The sequence below is a fragment of the Hesperophylax consimilis genome, chromosome 16 (assembly GCF_061612785.1).
Source record: "Hesperophylax consimilis isolate HC1 chromosome 16, BYU_Hcon_1.0, whole genome shotgun sequence".
NCBI lineage: Eukaryota > Metazoa > Arthropoda > Insecta > Trichoptera > Limnephilidae > Hesperophylax > Hesperophylax consimilis.
Window position 1 is genome coordinate 12,348,698 of NC_142851.1, and position 25,749 is coordinate 12,374,446.

At 33.6% G+C, this 25,749-nt stretch overlaps 1 protein-coding gene across 3 annotated transcripts in view; it reads right to left on the reverse strand.

Moving 5' to 3' along the window:
• Positions 1 to 25,749, reverse strand: part of LOC149416717 (senecionine N-oxygenase-like) — a 59,484-nt gene that overhangs the window by 22,011 nt on the left and 11,724 nt on the right. The window contains exon 1 of one of the 3 annotated variants that reach the window (XM_089640906.1): positions 12,955 to 13,093. The exons of 1 other annotated variant lie outside the window; for it this stretch is intronic. The gene's annotated coding sequence lies outside the window, so the exon portion shown is untranslated. Of the gene's footprint in view, positions 1 to 1,107; positions 1,237 to 12,954; positions 13,094 to 25,749 lie in introns of those variants that run through there. One more of the 3 variants, XM_089640904.1, reaches the window with a different exon arrangement.

Genomic DNA, 25,749 nt, shown 5'->3' on the forward strand with positions numbered 1-25,749 from the left:
GACGTTAGAAGAGAAAATACCTCACTTTATATTTTAATCTAAAATATAACCACAGAAGACTTAAAATTTACACCTCAATGAATCATAATCATACGAAAAGACAAAAAGCGAGGGGGCTTTAATGTTTGTAATACATTTATATAATAAAATATGTGTTTTTTTTTCGCCATAGTTAAAAAAACGATGGGGGAGCCATTTTTAAAACTTTTTATGTTTGCATTAACATTTTACATTTCAAAAATTGTATGTTTATTTCTAATTATAAATATAGGTATTGTAATTTCAAAAACTTTTAAAAAGAGTTTTTAGTTTTCGGATACTTTCAGGAACATTCAATTTATTTTGCTTTTATTCCAAATCGGAAATACTCTTACTGACCTTCTGACATCATATGCCCAGAGCCCCAGGGGTTAAGATATTGCTTTTATAAATATTGTACGAATTTTTTTAATTAAATGATTTAGTTTATACTAGACAACATACAGATCACACTACGGATTTTAAATGGATGTCATTAAACATGATAATATTTAATTCAAAAAAATACAAAACAGATGTACATGCAATTATTACTAACGAAAAATCACGGGTTATTTTATTTGTAGGTTTTGTGAAGCCGAAATTATTTTCGAAAAACAAGATTTGATATGAAGATTACTGCTTTTAAAAAGAAGAAATTTACCTATTGAGACTAAAATTAACATCAGTCAAACATTTAAATAAAATAAACACATTCATAAACAACATGATTTATCAGTTCCAATTTTATAAATTAAAAGTTAATTGAAATTGAACCATTGTTCGCATTACGCAGTAAAACGCGATCAATTCACGCATGCACCGACAACCGAATTTAGTATGATTGATTTGAAGAACTGTGTGTACCTACCCACTGTTGAAAAATAATATAATACTACTTCTAATAATTAAAAAAGTTTTATATGAAGTTTTGTAGTTTTTTAAAATAAATATCTACCAAATTAATTATATGATTAAATTCCTCTAAATTCGTAAATTTGAAATTGTTATGGTGTTTTCAATGTTAATAAATGCAATACGTAAATAATAATTAATAATGCTAAAAAAATAATATGGTTTTCTCTTTACCTTTCTAAAATGTTTAAAATCCGTTGATTTCGCACGTTATTTGTTATCTGGATACCACAAAACTTTTTAATCGATAATGTTATTATTTAAGTAGACTTTATAAGAGTATTGCCTTTCTGACCGCCAAACACCGAACTGACTGACGGATCCTTAAAAGACCTCACTTATATAGATAATAGTCTGAGGATAATCGTGGGTATTATTAGTATCTGGACAATTTCACCTCATCTTGTCTGTGTGTGTTACTATGAATTATTTGTTAAACATACAAACACCATGGGATATTTTTTTACACGCGTCATATTAGTATTTTATAATACTCGCTTTCTATGTAATCACCGCAATTACTATGTAATAACAGCATTTCTAGGAATTAAAAGCATTAATTACTAACTTGTGAACTTAAAAATCTAGGGAAAAACTGTAACTACGCGAATTGTTTGAAAAAATATAGAAGGGATAGTATATTTTATTTTATTTATTATATATATATAACTTTTTAATATATGTATATATTTTTCTCTAACTAAACGTGTTTATTATTGTAAGGTACTAGCTTAGTCACTGGTATTGCACGTACTTTACGCGGACTTTTTTCGAAATAATTAAACAGTAATTTTCCTGTTTTTTATTTTACTTTTAAGTTTGCAAAATTTCATCAAGAAGTATCAAAATTATGCTTTTAAGGGGTGGGTAAAGGGGATTCCATAAAAAAAGGGGATTTTAGTGAGTGGAGACACTAGTTCCAATTTTCCACTTATTTTTAATAAAACTCTAGATATGTGAAGATATGGAACATGTGTATATGCAGTATCTCATTGCAAAACAAGATTAGCCCAAAGGCATTTTTATTTTTTTCCCCTAAAATATACAACACACTTATTACAAATTTTGATGAGACGTAAAAACATTAATTATTATTTTAAAAAATACACATCAAATCTTGACTAAAGCACACCGAAACAGATATATTTTTCTTACAAATCAACAGTCATCCATACATTCATGCCCTTGTTTTTGTTTTTGATTGTGTGCAGTTGTGATATTTTTGTTTTTGTATTCTAAGGAAGTGTACAAAATATTATTATGTTTTCCACCTAAAACTAAGAAATGTTATAATCTACTATATCTACCCAATCTACTATAATCTACTATATACTACCCATGCACAGGCTTTGCCTTTTGTGGTATTTTTTGCTACGTACTACAACGTGTTTTTATTTGTATAACTATTCCAAGCCGTATAAAAACTTTCAATAAAAAATAACAACAAAAGTATAAAAAACAAAGACATCCATCCGCACACACTTTTCTTTAAATATGTATATTATATAGATAGATAGATAAAGATAATATTGTCCTCCACACTAGGAGTCTACATGTTTTTGAAATTGAAGAGATTCATGTCGTAGGAGTGAGAATCAATAAAGCTAGGAAGATTTGTTCTAAAGGCCCGAAACATTATTACAGACACAATTGATTTCGTTTGCCCTTTAAACTAAAGAATATATTTTTCGTTGGGAACAGGGCTAACCGCGCTCCACTAGCCTGTTACAAACGAAATTTTAACATCTTTTTTTATTTTTTTTTATTTATTTATTAAAGTATACAATACAGAATATAGTATTATATGTAAAGCATCGTACTCCCAGGAGTTAATAAACTCATTGCGGGAATGATATGCATTACATGAAACATATAGTTGTATGTATTAAATGGACATATGATGGGACATACACAACATTATTATTTCAGATAGTCATTAATAAGTTGAAGTTTGAGCATGTTAGTTTGGGTCTTTTTACATTGTCTTGCACATTTGATCTCGTTGGGTAGTTGATTATATTTTGTGTGAGCTATGTATTCTAGGGATCTTAGTCCATATTTTGTTGATTTGATTTTTGGTATATGAAGTTTGTTGTGATTTCTTGTGTTGTGTTGGTGTACGTCGCAATTGTAATAGAGTGTAGTGTTGGAATGTGCCGAGTGTTGAATTACTTGTAATATAGTTTTCGTTATTTCAAAAGTGGGAATGGTATTAAAAGGAAGTATTTGGGTGTTTCTGTAGATGTCTTTGACATGTGTGTCCCAAGGTAGACTGAAAATATTTCGCAGGGCTCTATTTTGGACGACTTGGACTTCTGAAATCATTTTTTTTGTAGCAAATCCCCAGATTCCGGCGAGATATATTAGATGTGAGTGAATCATAGCATGGTAAATCGATTTTAATAGAGAGGGAGGAAGTAACCCGCGAAGTCTATATAAAACACCAGTTATAGGAGTAATTTTGGATAGAACATGTTTAAATTGGTGATTCCATGTGAGTTGTGAATCAATGAAAAGGCCAAGATATTTTGTAACATCAACCCTTTCAAGGCGGTTATTATCAAGACTTATATTAAGACTTACATTTTTTTTATTTGCAAACAGTATGTAATGTGTTTTTTTTATGTTTAGGCTAAGTTTGTTTAATCGCAGCCAGTTTGCCAGGCAAGCTATATCCCTTTCCATTTCCTTTTCAAGTTCGTTTAAATCATTATTGTGATAAAGAATCACTGTGTCATCTGCATAGAGTTGTATTGTACCCTTAAGTCCCCATTTAGCAATATCATTTATGTATATTAAAAATAGTGATGGTCCAAGTACGGAGCCCTGAGGCACGCCACATTTTATCGTTCCCATGCTGCTTGTCCCTTTTCCAACAAAGGTCTGACAGTGTCGGTTAGAGAGGTAGCTACACAGTAACTTCAGGGGAGTGCCTACTATGCCTAGGTGTTCTAGCTTCTTTAGTAGTATCCCATGGTCAACCGTATCGAATGCCTTTTTTAAATCTATAAATAAGCCTGCAGCATGCTTACCCTGGTCTATATGCTTTTGGAGGGCGTATACAAAATCGAAGGCAACACATTTTGTGTTAGATTGGTTTCTGAATCCATACTGTTGGGATGCGAGTAAATTGTTTGATAAGAGATATTTAGTGAGCCTAAGCTTAATAACCTTTTCAAAAACTTTAGAGACGACAGATAGGATGGATATAGGACGATAATTAGAAGGATTTTTTTTTGCAATCATCTTTGTAAATCGGAATTATTTTTGCTATCTTTAGTCGATCTGGGAAGATTCCACTATCCAGGGATTGATTGAAGAAAAACAAGGTGGTCAGCTAATATATCTTTGCAAAAGTTCAGGTACACTGGTGTAATTCCAACTAAACCTGGAGATGCATTAGACTTTAGTTGAGAGATGATACTGAGAACTTCTGTTTTATTTGTTTTGGCCATGTATAAGGACTGGATTGCTTTTTGATCCGTGTTTATAGTGATAGAATCATCTGGATATGATGCAATTGTGGCTGCTAAGTTTTCCCCAACCGATATAAAGAAGTTGTTAAAAGTTGAAGCTATCTGTGTTGGGCATGTTATTTCTTCATTCTTAATGAGAAGACATTCAATTTCATCTTTCTGGGGTGTCGAGCTATTTGTTAGAATTGCATTTAGTATTTTCCATGTCTGTCGCGGATTACGCAGGTTTTCTTTAAATATAGTCGTGAAGTATTTGGTTTTAGCATATCTTCTATAGTTGGTAACTTGATTTCTTGTTTTATTTCTCAGTGCTGTGAATATATCACTTTGCTGATTTTTTTTCCAGAGTTTAAACGCATTGTTGCGCTGTTTGATAAGTGCATTTAATTTTGCATCAAACCATGGAGTATTACCCCTCCGTTGGTCTCCTATGCGTAACCCAGATTTATGTTGGGATGATTTTATTGCTGTTTTGATGTATTCATTAAAATTATTATAGTTTTCATTGGCATTACTGGTGGTTTCGTGTGGAAAGTTGTGGGATTCTAAATATGTTTTTAACATGTTTTTATTGGTTTTGGTGTTGTTTGAAAAAGAATGTATTCTATTATTAGTGTGATGTTTCAAGCTGTTTTGGTAATCTAATATCAAAATGTTATGATCACTTAGGTAGGCAACTATATTTGCAGTAGTTGAGGAAATATTTTGTCTGTTTGAGATGATATGGTCTATTAGAGAAGTAGAGGTATCTGTTACTCGTGTAGGATAGGATGTGTTACATATGAAACAGTTGTATGAGTCTAGCGTGTTGATGTACTTAAGAGATGTATTATTTTTTTGAAGAATGTCAATGTTGAAGTCACCAAAGATAAGGGTATCATTTCTACAGTTATTTAAAATAGATTCAAGATACATTAAGAATTCGTTAATGTTTGAGGTAGGCTTTCTGTATATAACATAAATATTTAACGGTTTAAAATTTCTATTACGGATATTAATTCCTAAGAAAGAATTTTCACTACAATGTTTTTCGATAGTTGTAGCATTTAGTGAATGGTGTGTGTAGAGAATCACCCCTCCTCCTCTTTCATTGGTGCGAGACGCAAATGTATTTTGGTAGCCGTCGATGTTGAAGAAGCACTCTTCACCATCTTCCAACCAGGTTTCGGATATTGCAAGTACGTGTACAGTGGGTTTGATGCTCTTTAAAGTTTCTTCAATCTCGTCAGTTTTATTTCTGATACTTCTCGCGTTAAGATACATTATTCGAAGGCTATTTTTTATTGGCTTATAGTCCTCAATTTTCTCATATTTGTATTCATTTATACTGGCCTGGGTCCCGGATGCTGTAGTTACAGTTGAGTTAGCCATAGTCAACTCTCTCCATTGTGCGTGACATCATTATGGTACGGTAGGGGCAGTCCCTATCGTTTGATCTGTGTTTTGGTGCCTCAATTTTGCCTTTGGCCATTTTAAAGCAGTTCCAGCAACGGAATTCTTCTTTTTGTTCCTTTTTTGTGCAGTCAGATGATTTGTGTTCACCAGCACAGTGTGGACAATGATCTTTTGATTCAGTACATCTCGCGGCGGAGTGACCGTATCCCATGCATTTATAGCACTGCATGATTGGGCAGCTGTCTTCGACTCGGACTCCTGGAGTCCTATATTTATTCTTTCTTGTTTTAACATAGCTGAATGTACTTCTTTTTTGACGATCAGAATAACATTTCGTAGCCTATCATTTTTCCTGTTGTTTGTGAATCTTAGAATTTTAATAGCTTCCTTATCATTTCCAGTGGCTTCGTAGATAGTATCATTTTGTTGCAAGATCATGTCTAATATTTCGGAATCTTGTGTTTCTTTTTCGATCCCTTTCAAGATAACATTAGGTCTAAGACGTAATCTTAATCTTATCTTTGTATTCGTTTCTTATTCATTCAGTAGCTGACGTGAACCCAACGTTATTCGATTTTTCTCTACTTTCTTTAAATATAATATGCATGTTTTATATATATAAATCTACCGGAAGAAGTTCTCTAAATCATAGTGAAAATTCTATTAAAATCTGTTGTGTAGTTTAGAAAAACTAAGCGCACATACAGACTCGGATAGCGACTTTATTTTAGTACTAGCTGACGTGTACCTGGCGTTGCTAGACTTTTCGTTACTTTCTATAAATATAATATGTATGTTTTATCAAATTTCAACCTTCTAGAAGATATTCTCTAAATGATACTAAAAACCCTATCAAATTTCGAAACATACAAACCCGGACCTTGTTTTATATTATTTAATAAATATAAAAGAGTGAAAAGAAGGCAAACTGGAACTATGCTTCGGTTCGTAATTTCAGTCGGCTAAGTATAAATCGTCAAAAAACAATCGCAACCTCCACACTCATGAGACTGCACCGATGACCGTTGGAGTTCAAATGGAGAATCGGAGAACGATGACGTCCTTATAACATGGTTAGGCGTATGTTCAAGCCGCCAAACTGGACACATATTTGAGGGTGGCGTAAATTTAAAGCTAAAGACCTGAATGCTTATTAAAATATATAAAAACAGAAAAGGATGAATTACAAACTGTAGACGGGTTGTTTCGGAGAATTTGAACAATTCATCAAATTTCGACGTCCATTTTCGGGTTCTGTGAAGGTCCTATTCAAGTTCTATTATCATATCACTATAGGCCAGTTACTTGACAGAACTTAAATTATAACAGAACTAGAAAAAATCTTTGACAGAACTTGAAAATTAACTTGGAAAATTGAAGAATTGTTCAAATTACCGAAACAACCCGTCCCAAAGAAAAATGTTCACACAAAAAGTAATTGCTGGTGACTTTGTATAATATGACAAGGAAGTAAGTGATACAGCTGTTAAAGCGTTAAATTATGACAATCAATGTTGTAGAATATGAATACGTATATTCTTACGTTTACTCTCGTCAGCAGTACTAAAAGGCCTATTTTAAGTTAAAAAAATGGTTGAGAGCATCGCTCTAAGGCTCTAGGGGAATCCCAGATGGCTGACTGCATACCAAGCAAGGAAGAAACCTGTTTTCGTGAATGGGTCCGATGACGCACATTTAGACATTAACTATCATTAAATTATTGCTATTTTACATTATTTATTTGTCAAAAGAAGTTATTTGATTACGACAACGATTTCATCACGAGGTGTTGTTAGGTAACTATTTGAGAAGCCGTTAATTAGATTTCAGATTTATAAAGCCGGGGAGCTTTTATGACATTGTAGATAACCCAAAAAAACCTAGATGTATTCATTTACCCTCTTAGGTATTTTTGACTGAGACGGACTCAAAAGTAGTTTTATCTCATTTTGTAATACGGTTATATATATATATGATTTAAGCAGTGTTATACAGTGGCGACACTATGTGTTGTATTTTCATTTAAAAGTTTACTATATACACTTCCAAATAATTTTAATATATTTCAAAAATTCGTCAACCGCCATTGCTTGCATGCATGTGAAAGATTTTTAAGTTTGTGAATATTTTTCAAACAAAAAAGTGTACTGACCTTTATACCATGTTTGTCTAATAACATAAGTTTTTTATTTCGTTTAAAGTGTTATTTTTACAGCTTACAAGAAAAATATAATCGGTAAACGATTAAACAATCATAAAAAAAATTCCTCTGTATTTTGAATTGCATCTTTATTTATTTTGCCAAATTACCGTATAACATATTTTATTTTTTTAAATTACAAATATTTTAACCGCTGGCGCTGTTTTAAATATACCACTGGTGTTTAAAGCAACTCAAATTAGAACAAAGACAGTCGCAATATATTTAAAGAAGATAAGTTTCCTTAACATTATATTCCATCTATATTAAATTATAACTAAAGGTTGGTAAATACGGCATTCACTAAATTGACGCATTTGCCCCCTAATTTCTAGAAGAAATATATTTCGGCTGTCTTTATCTGGAAATATATTGTTATATTTTGATCAGAAGAATAATGTTTGAACAATTAAGATAATTATCTTTGTTATAGGAATTTGAAATTTAGGTAAAAAAATACATCTTGGACGCATTTACCTCTTAGAGGGGCCAAAGAGGGGGTAAACGCGTCTAATTTCCATTTTTTTACTTTAACTTCATTTTGTTAATTAAAGCAAACATTTTCTGAAAAAACAAATTATTGTTGATGAGCTATTCACAAAAGAAACTACTTCAAATCCAAAGAGTTGCAGTCAGGTGGTCTGTAAAGATGACTGTTAAAAAAAATCAAAATATATTACGCAATTGCACCAAGTGACCTTATTATTTTTATCGCCAAGTACCCAATTAGGAAGAGTAATATTAATTTAATTTGGTATGATAATAATTTTAATATAATTTTAATTGGCACACACCAAATACATAAGTAGTTATTCAATTAGTGATTGCCAAACCAATAAAACTTTCATCCCATCATAAACCATAAACGTATTACGATACCCGTCACTCTAGAAGTAATTCAATAGTTAATCTACCACCATAGTATATCACTTGAGGCAATTGTCAATTGTCATACTTAGTTCCAATATTGTTCAACATCATACCCGACACATGGAAATCGAAAAGTTCGTATGTTCTGCGTAAATTACTCAATAATTAATTCCTCGATTTGGGGAGGGTCAAAAGTGAACATATGTTGACCGAAAGATAAATTTTAATTTAATAATCATACTTATATATCTTCAAATTTAAATTTTAATATCACTAATCCTAAAATGGAGTCAGTACACTGCATATAATATGGGTACAGTGTACATAGTATTATATAGGGTTTTCCAATAAGAGATGTTATTTTGATATTCAATCGTAAAATATCAATGGTTTCGTTGCTTGTGTGGCACGTAGCGCCGTCTCGTTGAAGGAAACGTTGTCCAGATCAATACCATTCAATTCCGGCCATAAAAAATCTTAATCATCTCTTGATAGCCCAATCCATTCACCGTAACTGTTGTTCCAGCCTTATTTTCGAAAAAGTAAGGTCCAATGACTCCGCCGGGCCATAAACCGCACCAAACAGTCACACGTTGAGGATAAAGAGGCTTTTCAACAATAACTCTAGGTTTTTCCGAGTCCCAGATGCGACAATTTTGCTTGTTGACGAAGCCACTGATGTGGAAATGGGCCTCATCACTCAAGATGATTTGCATTTGATTCACTCAAGTGAATTTTAATAATTTCAATGCGTTGTTGAAGCGTGTATCGTTCCATTTTTATTAATGGTGTAGTTTTTACTTGTCAAATGTTAAAAAATTACAGCTTCAAAAGTAACATCTACCGAAATAGCGGGCTATCCAAAATAACACCTCTTATTGGAAAACCCTGTACTTTCCAATGAAGTCGTCTTCATTTTTTAATTCTTTTTTATGAAAATATATTGTCTTAAGGATTTAATAACGATTTTCAAATTAGTTTTTCGATATCTCCAAAAATGACAAAGTTATGAGCTTTCAAAGTGAACATGGTTAAAACGTGTGCATTAATGTGTCAAATTGAAACTTTCAATTCATAATTCGATTGGCAATGCTGTAGTACCGCCTTTCAGCCAGCCTCAAATATCAATATTTTAAAGGCTTATATTTCCGGCTTCCGTGGTCGAGGGATAAGGCTCTCGACTAGCCTAAGTAGGTCGCGGGTTCAAATCCAGGCGTGCGCAAGTAAATTTTATTTGTGTAATTTCACAAATTACTCATTTAAAATATTTCGTAAATTTTCGGCACGTTCCAGAGTGGAAGACATTCTTAGTATCGCCCCTGGTGTAAGACCACCATTCAAAATTTAAATGTTGTTTGAAATGGCTTTGGGAGTGTTTGATGACTAGATCTGAATAGCTAGGTACTTCTTCAACTTACTCCTCCCATCTCCTTCCCATCCCCACAACATACCCCAATGGGATTAGTCTCATATCGCCATAGTCTCACTGGCTCCAGACGGTTGGAAGCAGTTTGGAATTGGAAGATGTGCGGTTAAAATAAAAATTCAAATTAAATTAAACAAGTGTTTTGTATTTTCCAAAAGTTCTTTCATTGTAGGAGTCGACCTTATTGTTAATTTGACTGTCCTAAAGCGGGAATCCTTCCAAGTTTAGACAGTCAAAGTTTATCTTGTATCTGTGATTACATATATTGTGTATTCAATAAATTAATAATCTGCTTTGTGATCTTCCTTTCAATGTCAAATAAAGATTTATTTTATAATTATTTTGCAATTACTTTCTGTTGACATTATACAATTTGCTGGAAGCGAACAGATGGGATTTTTCGCCACCTCCGAGTTAACTTCCGATTAGCGTTATTCATCGAGTAGCTTTTACTATCCGTTTCACCGCCGCTGAGTAACGCAACCCGCTAAGTAAATTCTTGTTTTTAAAATTATATTAATTTTGTGAATAAAGTTACTTGACGAGTAGTTACTCCACCGTTTACACTGTTGATGAAATACTCCCTATGTACACCTTTCTTTATATTAAAGAAGCAATAATTTTCTAAATTTAGTCAATCGAAGCAAAGGATTATCAATACATAATAACTAATAACAGAGAGCGTGAAATAAATAACATACACCTCTTGTTCCGACAGACATCCGTTGTTATGGTACGTGTACTGGACATCTACGCCAGTGACATCGACTGTAAATGCAGGTTTCCTCTCGGGAGTACCTTGGGTAAGGATTTGCAATGAAACACAACTTCACGAATGTCTTCGGACAACTGATTGGTTGGGCCAGTTGTTTGCGTATTTATTGGGTTCGAATTCAACAATTTCTACACGTGTTAATGTGGAGCAATTATTCTTATATCTAAACAGAAATATTATAAGGCGTCATAGCGCCCAGAATTAATTACTAAGGTCCCACAGTTTTATCGTGCGAGTAATTCATCCTTGAAATGGCGATATGACACGTGTACGGTGTTTTAAATTCTTAGCAAGATGACTCATCGTGCGAGATAAGCCTCAAAGGATTCGGCAGCGTAAAATGTGTGATATCAGAATAATTATTCAATAATTATTAGGTACATCCATCTGCTGTCCGGTACAGCACGTATACATTTGCGAACTTAAACGTGAACCGAGCCACGAACTACGGGAAAGGAACGAAGCAACTGCAAGCAGCCCTTTCACATAAGTTAAGGTTCAGCTCGACAGTTCGGCTCGCGTATGTATACGTAGCATAAGATGCACATTCACACAGATAATCATAAATAATATTAATAATTATATTATTGACTCGACTAGCCTCGGATTTGCACACAGATATTGGGTAGATTTACATTTTAAACACGTTACGTAATTTGAATAATTAAACCATCTATGCTATAAAAAATTTATTATTCGGGTTAGGTACGTAGTCAAATTAAAAATACATTGCCAGTGACGCGCCTTAAACAACACGAGCTTAGCGTTATATTGGTACGTAAATACATCTGATAGGGATTTGCCAAACGTCACTGAGAAACAGCCTTTTATTCTACTTACGCCTACGTATTTTTATGAGCGAGAAAGAAACAAAAAATTACATTTTTTGTGAAATATGTTTTGTTATTTTTTCCGAGATTTCAATTATTAGTCGATTCCCACAAGAGTCCCAGCTACCCTGAGCCAGAGGGAATATCGTATTGCAAATTAGTAGTGGAGATCTTAATATTATTGCGTTTTCAATAAATAAATCAGTATTTTACTCGAAATTCGTCGTTTGCATGCGAGAAACGCGAATCGTAGGTACCTACCTATTTTTCACAAGATTTTCTTGTATTTACATATTAAAAGAAGTAAGTATTAAACATTTTAAATATGTTTGTCTATGGTTTTGACAAGCTTGAATAGCCATAAACGGAACGCAGTTCTAATTTTCCCCAATTTAATAAAACAAAATAATCTCACAAATCATAAGATTTGTAAGTAGGTACTTTAATACTTATCCTACTTAATCATTAGGCATATTATATTTTATGGAACACTTTTAATTTATTTGAAATGAGGAATTATACATTGAATTTTTTTTTCCAAATTTAAAAAAAATGTTAATAAGAGTATACAAATTAACACGACAATTTCACATTAAAACAGCCACCATCTTGAAACGGGCATGAACAAACAAATTTTCAGACATACGAAATACAAATGATCAAGTGAAAACAGGACTAGGCTCAGTCAATAAAAATAAATATTTTTACACCATTTCGACTGGTCAGTGGCTGAGTTGACATCCCGTATGGGTCCCACCCAGGCGTAGTGTGTTCAATTCCTCGGCTGGCTAAGTCCTCCATCACAACCCAAGCAACATTTTCCGTTTACTGTGGTGGTAGTAAGAGATTTTCAAATATTATTAGGTTATTCGTAACCCGAGTCTCTCTTTAAAAATAAAAATATCTTAATTATTTTTAAATAATTTATTATTTTTAAATAATTATTAATTATGATTTATTGTTTTTAATTCATTTCCTATCCCATTTCTGAAGCTCAGTCTTATACTACTTATACGATTCACAGACCAGATTATTTTATCATCCCTTACCTCGATTTTGAAATCACCAACAAATCAAGGTGATCGAAAACTTAAAGTTGCCACTTGAAAGTTTTTCAATTCACATAGAGAGGTACGCAATAGGAAGGTACTAGCTTCACATAAGCGTGACACAAGCACCAAATCGCACCACTATTTTCACATTAAAATTTTCTCGCAAACGTCTTGTTGAATACACAAATGTAACTTTTCAACTTTTTTTGTTGATAAGAAGTAAATATTAAAGATAAGAATTATTGTCTGAGATAAAAGGCGATGTCAGCTTTTCATGTAAATCACACTTGTCGCTCTGCCTGGATCAAGTGGGACTTTGGCATTTCCAGTCATACTAATTTTTTTTGTTATCTATGGTTCAAACATTGTGATGATTCTGAATATTGGACTTTCAGTTCTTACTAAAAGTATATTCCAATTTCCAATGCAATGTAGTTAATATCGAAATATACGTCTGAATAGGTTGATGGCCGGCCACAAGCTTTATGATAGAGGTACTAAAGAGTTTAATTTTTTTTTTTTCATCAAAAAATGGAAAACTTTTCAGAACAAGGAAAGGCTTAGAATCGCAATTTCAGTTGCATCGTCTATTTTTGGCAAGTTGTAGCGGGACAAGTCCTTTTACGAATATTATATTGCATAAAACGTGGCTAAACGGGAAAATAACAAATAATACAGGGGTAAAGTGTGCAAACTTTGGGGGGGGGTGATTTTACATGATGGTAGAAATAAAAAAAGACAAATAACTTTTTTCAAAATTCCAATATTTATTTTCCCATACAAACAATTATTCAACTATTCTACCTAATAACTACCTTAACATTAGATTAACATAAGTTATGCATCTTTTTTACTTCGAAAATCATGTAGAATCACCCCCATAGACTGACATTCAGAATAGAAGCACTAGATGAAGTTTTGAATAGAATAACATCCGGAATAGAAGCACTAGGTGAAATTTAGAATAAAATGACGTCTAGAATAAAAGCACAAGATTAAGTTTTGAATGGAATAATATCCAGAGTAGAACGTACGCACTAGATGAATTTTTGAATAGAATAAAATCTACGATAGAAGCACTAGAAGAAGTTTTTAATAAGATAACGTCCCTAATAGAAGTACTAGATAAAATTTTGAATAGACTGACATTCAGAATAGAAGCACAAGATGAAGTTTTGAATAGAATAACATCCGGAATAGAAGCACCAGGTGAATTTCAGAATAGAACGACGTCTAGAATAGAAGCACTAGATGAAGTTTTTAATAGAATTACATCCAGAATAAAAGCGGTTTACTAAATGCGGAATATTTATGGTTTATAAATGGAATTTTTAATAGAATCCATTCAGAAATTTGAAAGAGATTAAATAAACTACAGAAAAATTTCGCAGCTTCCGTGGTCGAGGGGTAAGGTTCTTGACTAGCAAGCCGAAGGTCACTGGTTGAAAGCCCACATCATCTATTAAGACGGAACAATTTACAAAAATATGATTTTGCAGTTATTACGAAAGTGGTGTCGGTCGGCGCAAGGTGGGCATTTAGCTGTAAGGAGAAAAATGTGAAATTTTCTTCAAATGATTGATAATACGGTTAAAAAGATTATCCAGGTGATTTCCTGTTAAACTTTTAGTAAATTCCTAATATGTTCACGCACATGCGTTTGTCTTGATAATATATTATGACGAAATGCGAAAATGTTAGGATTTTTATGATCACGCGTTCCAACATAGATATAATACATTAGTATTTTACTAAAATCATGAAACCTACCAATTCATTAATAAAGGGCTTTCAATCCCGTTTTTAACCGGATAACAAATAATTTGAACTAACTATCACGCCGTTTCACCGCAGGGGTAGGCAGAGAGGAGGGACTGCCAAACAATTCGGTCTTGACACACATTCATTGCCTCATTCAAATTAATATAACGTCTAATACATACTATTAATTGCTTTGACTTTTGATATGGCCCGACATACATAGTTTCACCAAACATACGCCTCAGGGATCTCATTTCTACAGCATTCAGTCTACTTTCATTCTTCATCTGCCAGTTATATGCCTCACTGATTCATTAGCAATACACATTTTTCTCCGTGTGGCACTCAGGGTTAGTTTGACCTCCAACATTTCGACATATTTGCCTTTGCCTTGTCTGTCCGAATGTCTGATAAGCCATTTGCTCTAGTATTTCGTCAAAGTTAAACCTTTTGCAAATAATTAAGTATTACATTGTTATCATTTGATTTAGCAAAAAATGCTTCCTACAAAATACGCAATGTTTACCAAGCCATAAAAAAAGTAAATACACAAGTTATACTCGAACCTAATTTTAAAAATATCGTACCAGCACCGATATAATAGGTAGATACTAAAATACCATACCAGCACCGATATAATAGGTAGATACCAAAATAACATACCAGCATCGATATACTAGGTAGATACCAAAATATCATACCAGCACCGATATACTAGCTAGATACCAAAATATCATACCAGCAAGTCTTATTTAGTCTATGACCAGCACCTATGTACTATGTAGATACCAAAATATCACACCAGCACTGATATACTAGGTAGATACCAAAATCATACCAGCACCGATATACTGGGTAGATACCAAAATATCACACCAGCACCGATATACTAGGTAGATACTAAAATATTATACCAGCACCGATATAGTAGGTAGATACCAAAATAAGTATATACATCAATTTTTATGGACATTACCAATAGTTGCACTACCGAACCTAGTTTCAAGACTGTCTGTACTTCTTATGTCTATAGCCCGTAGCAAACGATGCTTAAGGCCCCGTAGTAAGCGTTCAAAGATGGATTGAAGGGAGAAATTTAAATACGAATGTTATAGGGAACGCACTAATATTAAAAAAAACGGTTATAATTCAGCGAAAATGGTGAAAATATTTAATAAAACACGACTCGTTTGAAATAAAGCAAAAATCTCTCGACAAATTCTTTAGTTGCATTTTAAGATACACTGGGAATTTTTTCATGCCTAAAACATATTAACTAACAGAACAATACGCGTTTTTAATAATTTTCGGAGCTTACTTTGCGATTTTTTTCGATCGAGAGAATTTCATATACCTAATTAAGGTTTTCTCATAACAAATGTTGTCAACAACAACAATAACATATATTTTATTTGTAACTTAAAAACTTTAAGCCGAGTTAATTAGTTGGAAGAAACTTGTTATAAATCGGTAGAGATTGGGTATGCAAAGGCTTAAAACTAAAACTGAGAGATAATTTTGGTGATAAATTTGAGGTGGGTAATTTTTAGGATTTAAGTCACCACCTATCTGTGAATCAAAAATCCAAGTTCTTTAAGGCAAATGAAAAGAATATCTCATTGAAGAAGAATTATTATTAAAGTAAGTAATGTTGTAAGAAACATTAAAGTAAGTAATGTTGTATAAAATCAGCCAATTACATTCTTACATTAGGAACGCCAATGTTTATAAATAATGAAATTTTAGAAGAAGAGGAAAAACTAATAAATCGAAACAGAACAACGTTCACAACTAAGAATCGAACTCAAGATCTCTTGTCTTACCGGGACAGGCGTCTTAAACCACTTGACCATTGGGACCTATTTATTAATTGTGAACGTTATCTTTGTTTATTTTCTGTGTCTTGTTCTGTTTCATGTTTCTTTTAGATTTATTAGTATTATCTTCTTATTCAATAATACAAATGGATGGGTATGACTTTTAAAAATAATTGTTAAAGTTGTTCCTGCATTGAATATCTGCAGGCAAATTGTCATTAGTTGTCAACGAAGGGGTAGACAAACTATGGAAGTTTTCTACATTTGACTCGGACCACCTTCAAGAGACCAGTCAATCTTCAAGCCATTGACGCGTGAACCATAACAATGGAGAATTCTGACGCTCGTCCTGTTTATCATATTGCTTATCTTATGATTTTCTGTAAAAAATATAATTGGAACGACCCTACCTTCTTTTCCAAACCTCAGAGAATATACAGGGTTGCGCTGTAGACGATAAGGAAAATATATAATTACTTTAAAAAAGGCCCCATCGCTATTTAACATCTACACTCGAGACCTCCCTCACACTGAAGGCAGAAAATTTGCTTACGCAGATGACATCGCCGTCACAGCTCAAGCCAAAACCCTTAAAGCAGCAGAAGATATCCTCAATTCTGACCTAAAGGCTTTGGAAGAATATTTCCTCAGTTGGCGACTAAAGCCAAATGGGTCGAAAACAGTTGCGACAGCTTTTCATCTTAGCAATTCACAAGCGGATGCCAAACTCTGTATTCAGTTTGATGGAAAAAATATTTACCATGACCCCCACCCCCGCTATCTCGGAGTTACTTTGGACAGGAGCTTGAACTACCGGCAACACATGGAAACAGTCGGTAAAAAAACCAGGACAAGGCTTAACATAGTTAATAAGCTAGCTGGAACTAGCTGGGGATGCGACGCCAACACGCTCAGAACAGCATCCATTGCCCTGGTTTTCTCAACGGCTGAATACTGTGCTCCAGTATGGGCTAGAAGCGCCCACACTTCCATGGTAGACGTTCAGCTTAATGCCACAATGCGAACCATCAGCGGGACTTTAAAATCTACTCCTCTCCCTTGGCTCCCCGTACTTGCAAACATAACCCCGCCAAACATCAGGCGAGAAATTGCAACACTGAGGGAATACAAGAAGGCGCTGCAAAAAAGCGCAATACCTCTACACGAAGATGTCGTCTCCCACCCGGCATGCCGCTTGAAGTCCCGAAAGCCCTTCTGGGCGGAAGGAGAGAGGCTCCTCCAACTACCTCTCACCCCAGAAGATAGGTGGAAACTTGAGTGGCAAACGGCCAACGTGGGAAATGCCCATCTCATACAGGACCCCACCGAGAGACAGCCTGGGTTCTCACTGCCTCGCAAAACCTGGTCCGCCATCAATAGGTTAAGGTGCTCCCATAGCCGCTGTGCCCACATGATGCACAGATGGGGCCTTAAAGAGTCGGCGATGTGTGAATGTGGTGAGGTGCAGACTACCGAACATGTGGTCAACGAATGCCCGCTCCATTCATTCCCCGGCGGGATTGATGAGGTCCACATGGCGACGCCTGAGGCCCTAAAATGGCTCGCAGATCTAGATGTCCCCCTCTGACCCCCCACCATACGAAAGAAGAAGACTTTAAAAAACATTTATTGGTAAAAATCAACAAAGGCTGATTCTTAATATAGAAGATTTATTACCTTTATAATATAATCACAAGTAGAATTAAATGATCGTCATTTAAAAATGATTACAACTGGAGCACGGAGAAAATGAATATTGCTGATTTATTAAAAATCTCTTCAAATTATTGCTAATCCGGTTAAAAAGGGTACTACAGGCGGCTTCCTGATAAACTTTTAGTAAATTCGTAATAATTTTCGAACACGTGTCATGCTCCTGCGTTCGTCTTAATAATATATAATGAAGAAATGCGAAAATGTTAGGTTTTTTTATGAACATCGTGACAAAACATTGGTACTTTATTATTGATTACGAATAATTCGAAAAGATTCTTAATAAATTAGCAATATTATTTATCAGTAAGTTTTCTCTGTGTGTGATTGATCGGCGAGTTCTGACTGATCTTACACCGCTTCCTCACGAGCCGGCCGCGTGCTTTAATTTAATTTAGTTAATAATACGGACAATTTAGTGCAAAGTTGCGCTGCATAGACTCCACACGGTCCAGCACTGCACTCTACAAATTATTTCAAAAGAATTCATGTTTTTTTCAGATAATGCAAATATTAAAAATGGGATTCGTTGATTTCCGACCCGAGTGGGATTGACTCTTCTGTTAACCGAGGTACGTATGACGTCACGCGTTCCCGCTAGATTTCGATGGTTTTGAAAAATGCAAAATTTGAAAAATATTTACTGGAATTCCATATTACGTTAAGTCACGTATTCTTTTTTTAAATTTTATATTATCTGTGCACGTATTTATCTTTTTATTCATTTTCTGTTCATTTTTTCCTACGTTCGTGTTGTTAAATACTAGAATTTTTAACATTATTTTGTGTCTCTAATATATATTTTTAATGGTGGTTGGTATTTGTATAGCAGAGTAATTCGCATTTGAGAAATCTTAAATAAGAGAGTAAGTTTGAATGTACATATTTGTGCACACCGATAGTATCGCGAGCAAGCGTCACTCGCAGTGCCCTCTTACCCCGCAGGAGCCCAACAATAAAGTATTCCATTACACAAACAGGAATCTCTTTATATAGATAAGTACAGACTTTGAGTGCGCATTCCTATAAAATATTATAACATATAATAAGCCCGCCTTTATACAATGGAACGTATCCTGAAAATAATATATTGTACAATAAAATAGGTAAAACAATAACTTAAGGATATCCCTTTTAAAAAATACACCAATTTTAAATATTAATTACTTGTTTTTTTTACTGCCTAAAATCTCTCGTCAGGTTTGGCTCAACCCTGGCTGTCTTTGGAATTTAACATTTACCTACTACTAATGTTAAAGTTTTGTTTTTATTCAAAAATTTTGAACATGGAAACATGTCAGTGACTTGGGAAAACCAATGCCTAATCAATCTATCAAAAAACAACTAATCGCTAGTGACGTACTACTAGTGACGTACTACTAGTGACGTAGCTACTTGTATTTCACTACGAAACATTCTATTGTAATGATAAAGAATAATTACATAAAATCACGTCATTGAAATTTTACTTGCAAACCACAACTACTTCCAAACTTCCTTGATTTAATTTTACTTCCTTAAAACCACGTGGTTTATAAACAATAAAGAGGAAAAATAATTGTCAATACGTAATTATATCAACAGTTCAACTTGCTGCGAAAATTTATGAAAAACGACTCATTTTCTGATAAGTATGATCGGTCGCATCGCATTGTAATTTATTTTTCTGCAATTTTCCTTATGACATATAACAGTACTGAGACAATTTTTTGTTAAATCAGTAGTCACAAATATAATGATAATTACAGTATTTTTGAATGAATGACACCACCGAATGACTGGAAATGAAGTATTTATCAGAAATAATCACAGGTACAATTTACAAGGTCATTAAGTAGGTATAAATTGACAATAGTTAGGTCAATCTACATTTTTTATGCGATTGACAATTCATATATGTTCATTCAAAAAAGTAATATTACATCGTACAAAAATATTTCACAATGTAATAGTAATTTTGTATAATATAATACATATATACCTATTGATCGTTAACTGAGGCAATTGAAGCAATTGACAATTGATCTTCCCATTGGCGGGAGAAAGATGTATATTTGGGTTGAGCGAATAGACGTCATAGACAAGCGACGTGAGCAGTTAATTTATGCTAGCAACATTGACGCAGCGGAACAGAATTATGAAAAAAAAACCAAAGATTATCACTGTTTTCCTACATTTTAGGTTGTTTCCGCAGATGTCCATAGAGAAAAAGTATTGACGGGTCGATTGCAGTTCAGCCAATCGCACTTCAATGACGTAAGCGCATTGACAGTTTATTGATATTGATCGTCTCCGGTCTACTTTAGACATAATTATATAGTCAACTAGCTGACTTATATTCGGCATTGCTCGGAAACATTTGTCTACTTTCTATAATTATAATATGCATGTATTTTAAATATACAGGGTGTATCGGCACTAACCCGACAAACTTTAACCAGCTATTCCTTAGCACATTTGGAGTAAGAAATGTTATGCTGTCCGGTAGCATTTTTTTTCAATTAAAAAAAAAAAAAAAAAATCCACACTCCATCACTGTCATTGGCATTGCTTTTCGTATTCAACAGCTGTTATAAGCAAGTATGTCGAAAAGCGTCTTCGCTCTTTCGCACACACTAAATAATAATAGTAAAAATGAGACGAATGGTGCCGTGCCATTTCGTTGTGATTGTAAAAGCGCGCCAATATAGGTACACACGTACATTATTCAACGGAATTCGAATAAAATATTGCCAGATGGGTTTTCAAACTTTGACAAAGGATAAAACAGTGGTGACATGTGGTGAAAATATGAATAGTAATTTTTTTATAAAAAAAAAACGTTACCGGCCAGCAAAGTGCATATAAGATTTTTTACTCCAAATATGCTAAGGAATAGCTGGTTAAAGTTTGTCGGGTACGTGCCGATACACCCTGTATAAACCTTCCAGAAGAAATTCTCTAAATTATAGTGAAAACCCTATCAAAATCCGTTGCGTAGTTTAGAAGAACAGACAGACACGGATCGTGTCATTTTTGAATTGTTTTATATTATTTAGAGATTTGATGTTTTGTACTTTTCTATTTATAGCATTATCTTAGAAAAGTGCAACCCCATTCAAAACTCAGTGTGGAAGCATCATCAGTTTTATAGATTGTTTTGGAATGAAATGAACGAAGACTACTATTCTTAGCCAACGAAATCTGCTGACCCAGCATTAATCCTTCCGAATATATTTGAAATGCAAAAATTTACAACCCAGTTCACAATGACCCCACGAACCCGAGATCAAAATACACCACACATCAAAATAAGTTACCGAGTCATAAAAAACCTGCACGCTTATCCTAAACACGCCAGTGTTAAATAAATACATTTGCAAACTTTGTATACCTACAGTATTATTTGATAAAAAGTATCAACATGGTTCACTGAATGTACCTACTGTAGAATACAATGTATACTGAAACGAATACATATAAGAAGTGGCAAAAAAGTACAGACAAATAAGGTTTGCTTCTTGCTTCTGTTGCTATAATTTATTAATAATTTTATTAATCACCGCTCATTGCAATGCCTCGTTCAGACGTTTCAGTTTTAGTTGATCAGCTATCTACTGAATGACACTTCAAAGCATATTGACAAGTGTGAACCCTCTTTCATCAAAGTTGATTAAGTTTTTAATTAGAAATCTAATCCATTTTTTGTCGTTCAATCAATCGTTGATCAACTAAAACTGAAACATCAGAACCCAGAACCCAGAAATACTTATTTGCCTATATATTAGATATATTACGTATTAATGAAAAAAATACCAGTAAGTTCCTTGGCACCTTTTTTTCTCCAAATATTCAATTCTTTTTTTAAATTTTGTAGTCCCACACTCCTTGCTTCATTCACATTCAAACATCAAATCGCTAAGCACTTTCACCAAGTAGTTGCCTGCAACGGGCAAAACAGCTTATTTACAAGTATTCACTTCGTGCTTCATCCACATTCAAACACCAAATCATAAATATGAAATTTGGTACACACATCATGCTTCATTCACATTCATACATTGCATAAAATATGTTCTCTACCTATTAGTTGCCTGCACACACATCTTGCTTCATCTACATTCATACATTAAATAAAATAAAAATTTACAAAAAGCCAAAAGCTAATTTTAGGCACATACATTCAAACATACATATATTTTAATACATTTGTGGGCACACATTCATTGCTTTATCCACATTCAAACATCACATCATAAATATAAAAGTAGGCACACCTCTTGCTTCATACACATTCAACACCAAATCATACATTCCTTTTGTTTTTACACTTTAATTTACTCAAATATGTTTTACTCATTAGTTGCCTACAACGGGATAAAAGCTAGTTACGTATTAATTTTCAGTAGTGTATTTCAGCTTATTTGGGTTTTCCAATAAGAGGTGTTATTTTGATATTCAATCGTAAAAGATCAATGGTTTCGTTGCTTGTGTGGCACGTAGCGCCGTCTTGTTAAAATTAAACGTTGTCCAGATCAATACCATCCAATCCCGACCATAAAAAATCATTAACCATCTCTCGATAGCGTAATCCATCCACCGTAACTGTTGCTCCAGCGTCATTGAAAAATTAAGGTCCAATGACTCCGCTGGACCATAAACCGCACCAAACAATCACACGTTGAAGATAGAGAGGCTTTTCAACAATAACTCTTGGGTTTTCCGAGCCCCAGATGCGACAATTTTGCTTATTTCCACCGAGGTGAAAATGGGCCTCATCACTTAAGATGATTTTCATTTGATTCACTCAAGTGAATTTTAATAATTTCAATGCGTTGTTGAATCGTGTATCGTCCATTTTTATCAATGGCGTAGTTTTTATTTGTCAAATGTCAAAAAATGACAGCTTCAAAAGTAACATCTACCGAAATAGCGGGCTATTCAAAATAACACCTCTTATTAGAAAACCCTGTATATTTTAAACAATCACTAGGAATACCTGCACAATAGTTCATCTGGTCCCAGTACAAAACGGAACATTGAAGAAAGGTGAAGAAAAATAACACCAACAAAAACCTATTCTAATGTAACCTAATATATTTATCACGTTCTCTTTTTTACTTTGAAGGATTGAAGGGAGAAATTTAAATACGAATGTTATAGGGAACGCACTAATATTTTAAAAAAAAAACGATTATAATTCAGCGAAAATATTTAATAAAACACGACTCGTTTGAAATGAAGCAAAAATCTCTCGACAAATGCTTTAGTTGCATTTTAAGATACACTGGGAATTTTTTCATGCCTAAAACATATTAACTAACAGAACAATAAGCCTTTTTAATAATTTTCGGAGCTTACTTTGCGATTTTTTTCGATCGAGAGAATTTCATATAATTAACGTTTTGTCATAACAAATGTTGTCAACAACAACAATAACATATATTTTATTTGGAACTTAAAAACTTTAAGCCGAGTTAATTAGTTGGAAGAAACTTGTTATAAATCGGTAGAGATTGGGTTTGCAAGGGCTTAAAACCAAAACTGAGAGATAATTTTGGTGATAAATTTGAGGTGGGTAATTTTTAGGATTTAAGATGCTGTCACCACCTATCTGTGAATCAAAAATCCAAGTTCTTTAAGGCAAATGAAAAGAATATCTCATTGAAGAAGAATTATTATTAAAGTAAGTAATGTTGTATAAAATCAGCCAATTACATTCTTACATTAGGAACGCCAATGTTTATAAATAATGAAATTTTAGAAGAAGAGGAAAACACTAATAAATCGAAACAGAACAACGTTCACAACTAAGAATCGAACTCAAGATCTCTTATCTTACCGGGACAGGCGTCTTAAACCGCTTGACCATTGGGACCTATTTATTAATTGTGAACGTTATCTTTGTTTATTTTCTGTGTCTTGTTCTGTTTCATGTTTCTTTTAGATTTATTAGTATTATCTTCTTATTCAATAATACATTACATGGATGGGTATGACTTTTAAAAATAATTGTTAAAGTTGTTCCTGCAATGAATATCTGCAGGCAAATTGTCATTAGTTGTCAACGAAGGGGTAGACAAACTATGGAAGTTTTCTACATTTGACTCGGACCACCTTCAAGAGACCAGTCAATTTTCAAGCTATTGACGCGTGAACCATAACAACGGAGAATTCTGACGCTCGTCCTGTTTATCGTATTGCTTCTCTTATGATTTTCTGTAAAAAATATAATTGGAACGACCCTACCTTCTATTCCAAACCTCAGAGAATATACAGGGCTGCGATGTAGACGATAAGGAAAATATATAATTACTTTAAAAAACATTTATTGGTAAAAATCAACAAAGGCTGATTCTTAATATAGAAGATTTATTACCTATATAATATAATCACAAGTAGAATTAATTAATCGTCATTTAAAAATGATTACAACTGGAGCACGGAGAAAATGAATATTGCTGATTTATTAAAAATCTCTTCAAATTATTGCTAATCCGGTTAAAAAGGGTACTACAGGCGGCTTCCTGATAAACTTTTAGTAAATTCGTAATAATTTCAGAACACGCGTCATGCTCCTGCGTTCGTCTTAATAATATATAATGAAGAAATGCAAAAATGTTAGGTTTTTTATGAACACGACATCGTGACAAAACATTGGTACTTTATTATTGATTACGAATAATTCGAAAAGATTCTTAATAAATTAGCAATATTATTTATCAGTAAGTTTTCTCTGTGTGTGATTGATCGGCGAGTTCTGACTGATCTTACACCGCTTCCTCACGAGTTGGCCAGCCGCGTGCTTTAATTTAATTTAGTTAATAATACGGACAATTTAGTGCAAAGTTGCGCTGCATAGACTCCACACGGTCCAGCACTGCACTCTACAAATTATTTCAATAGAATTCATGTTTTTTTCAAATCATGCAAATATTAAAAATGGGATTTGTTGATTTCCGACCCGAGTGGGATTGACTCTTCTGTTAACCGAGGTACGTATGACGTCACGCGTTCCCGCTAGATTTCGATGGTTTTGAAAAATGCAAATTTTGAAAAATATTTACTGGAATTCCATATTACGTTAAGTCACGTATTCTTTTTTTTAAATGTTATATTATCTGTGCACGTATTCATCTTTTTTATTCATTTTCTGTTCATTTTTTTCCTACGTTCGTGTTGTTAAATACTAGAATTTTTAACATTATTTTGTGTCTCTAATATATATTTTTAATGGTGGTTGGTATTTGTATAGCAGAGTAATTCGCATTTGAGAAATCTTAAATAAGAGAGTAAGTTTGAATGTACATATTTGTGCACACCGATAGTATCGCGAGCAAGCGTCACTCGCAGTGCCCTCTTACCCCGCAGGAGCCCAACAATAAAGTATACCATTACACAAACAGGAATCTCTTTATATAGATAAGTACAGACTTTGAGGGCGCATTCCTATAAAATATTATAACACACCACCTGGCAATAAGCCCGCCTTTATACAATGGAACGTATCCTGAAAATAATA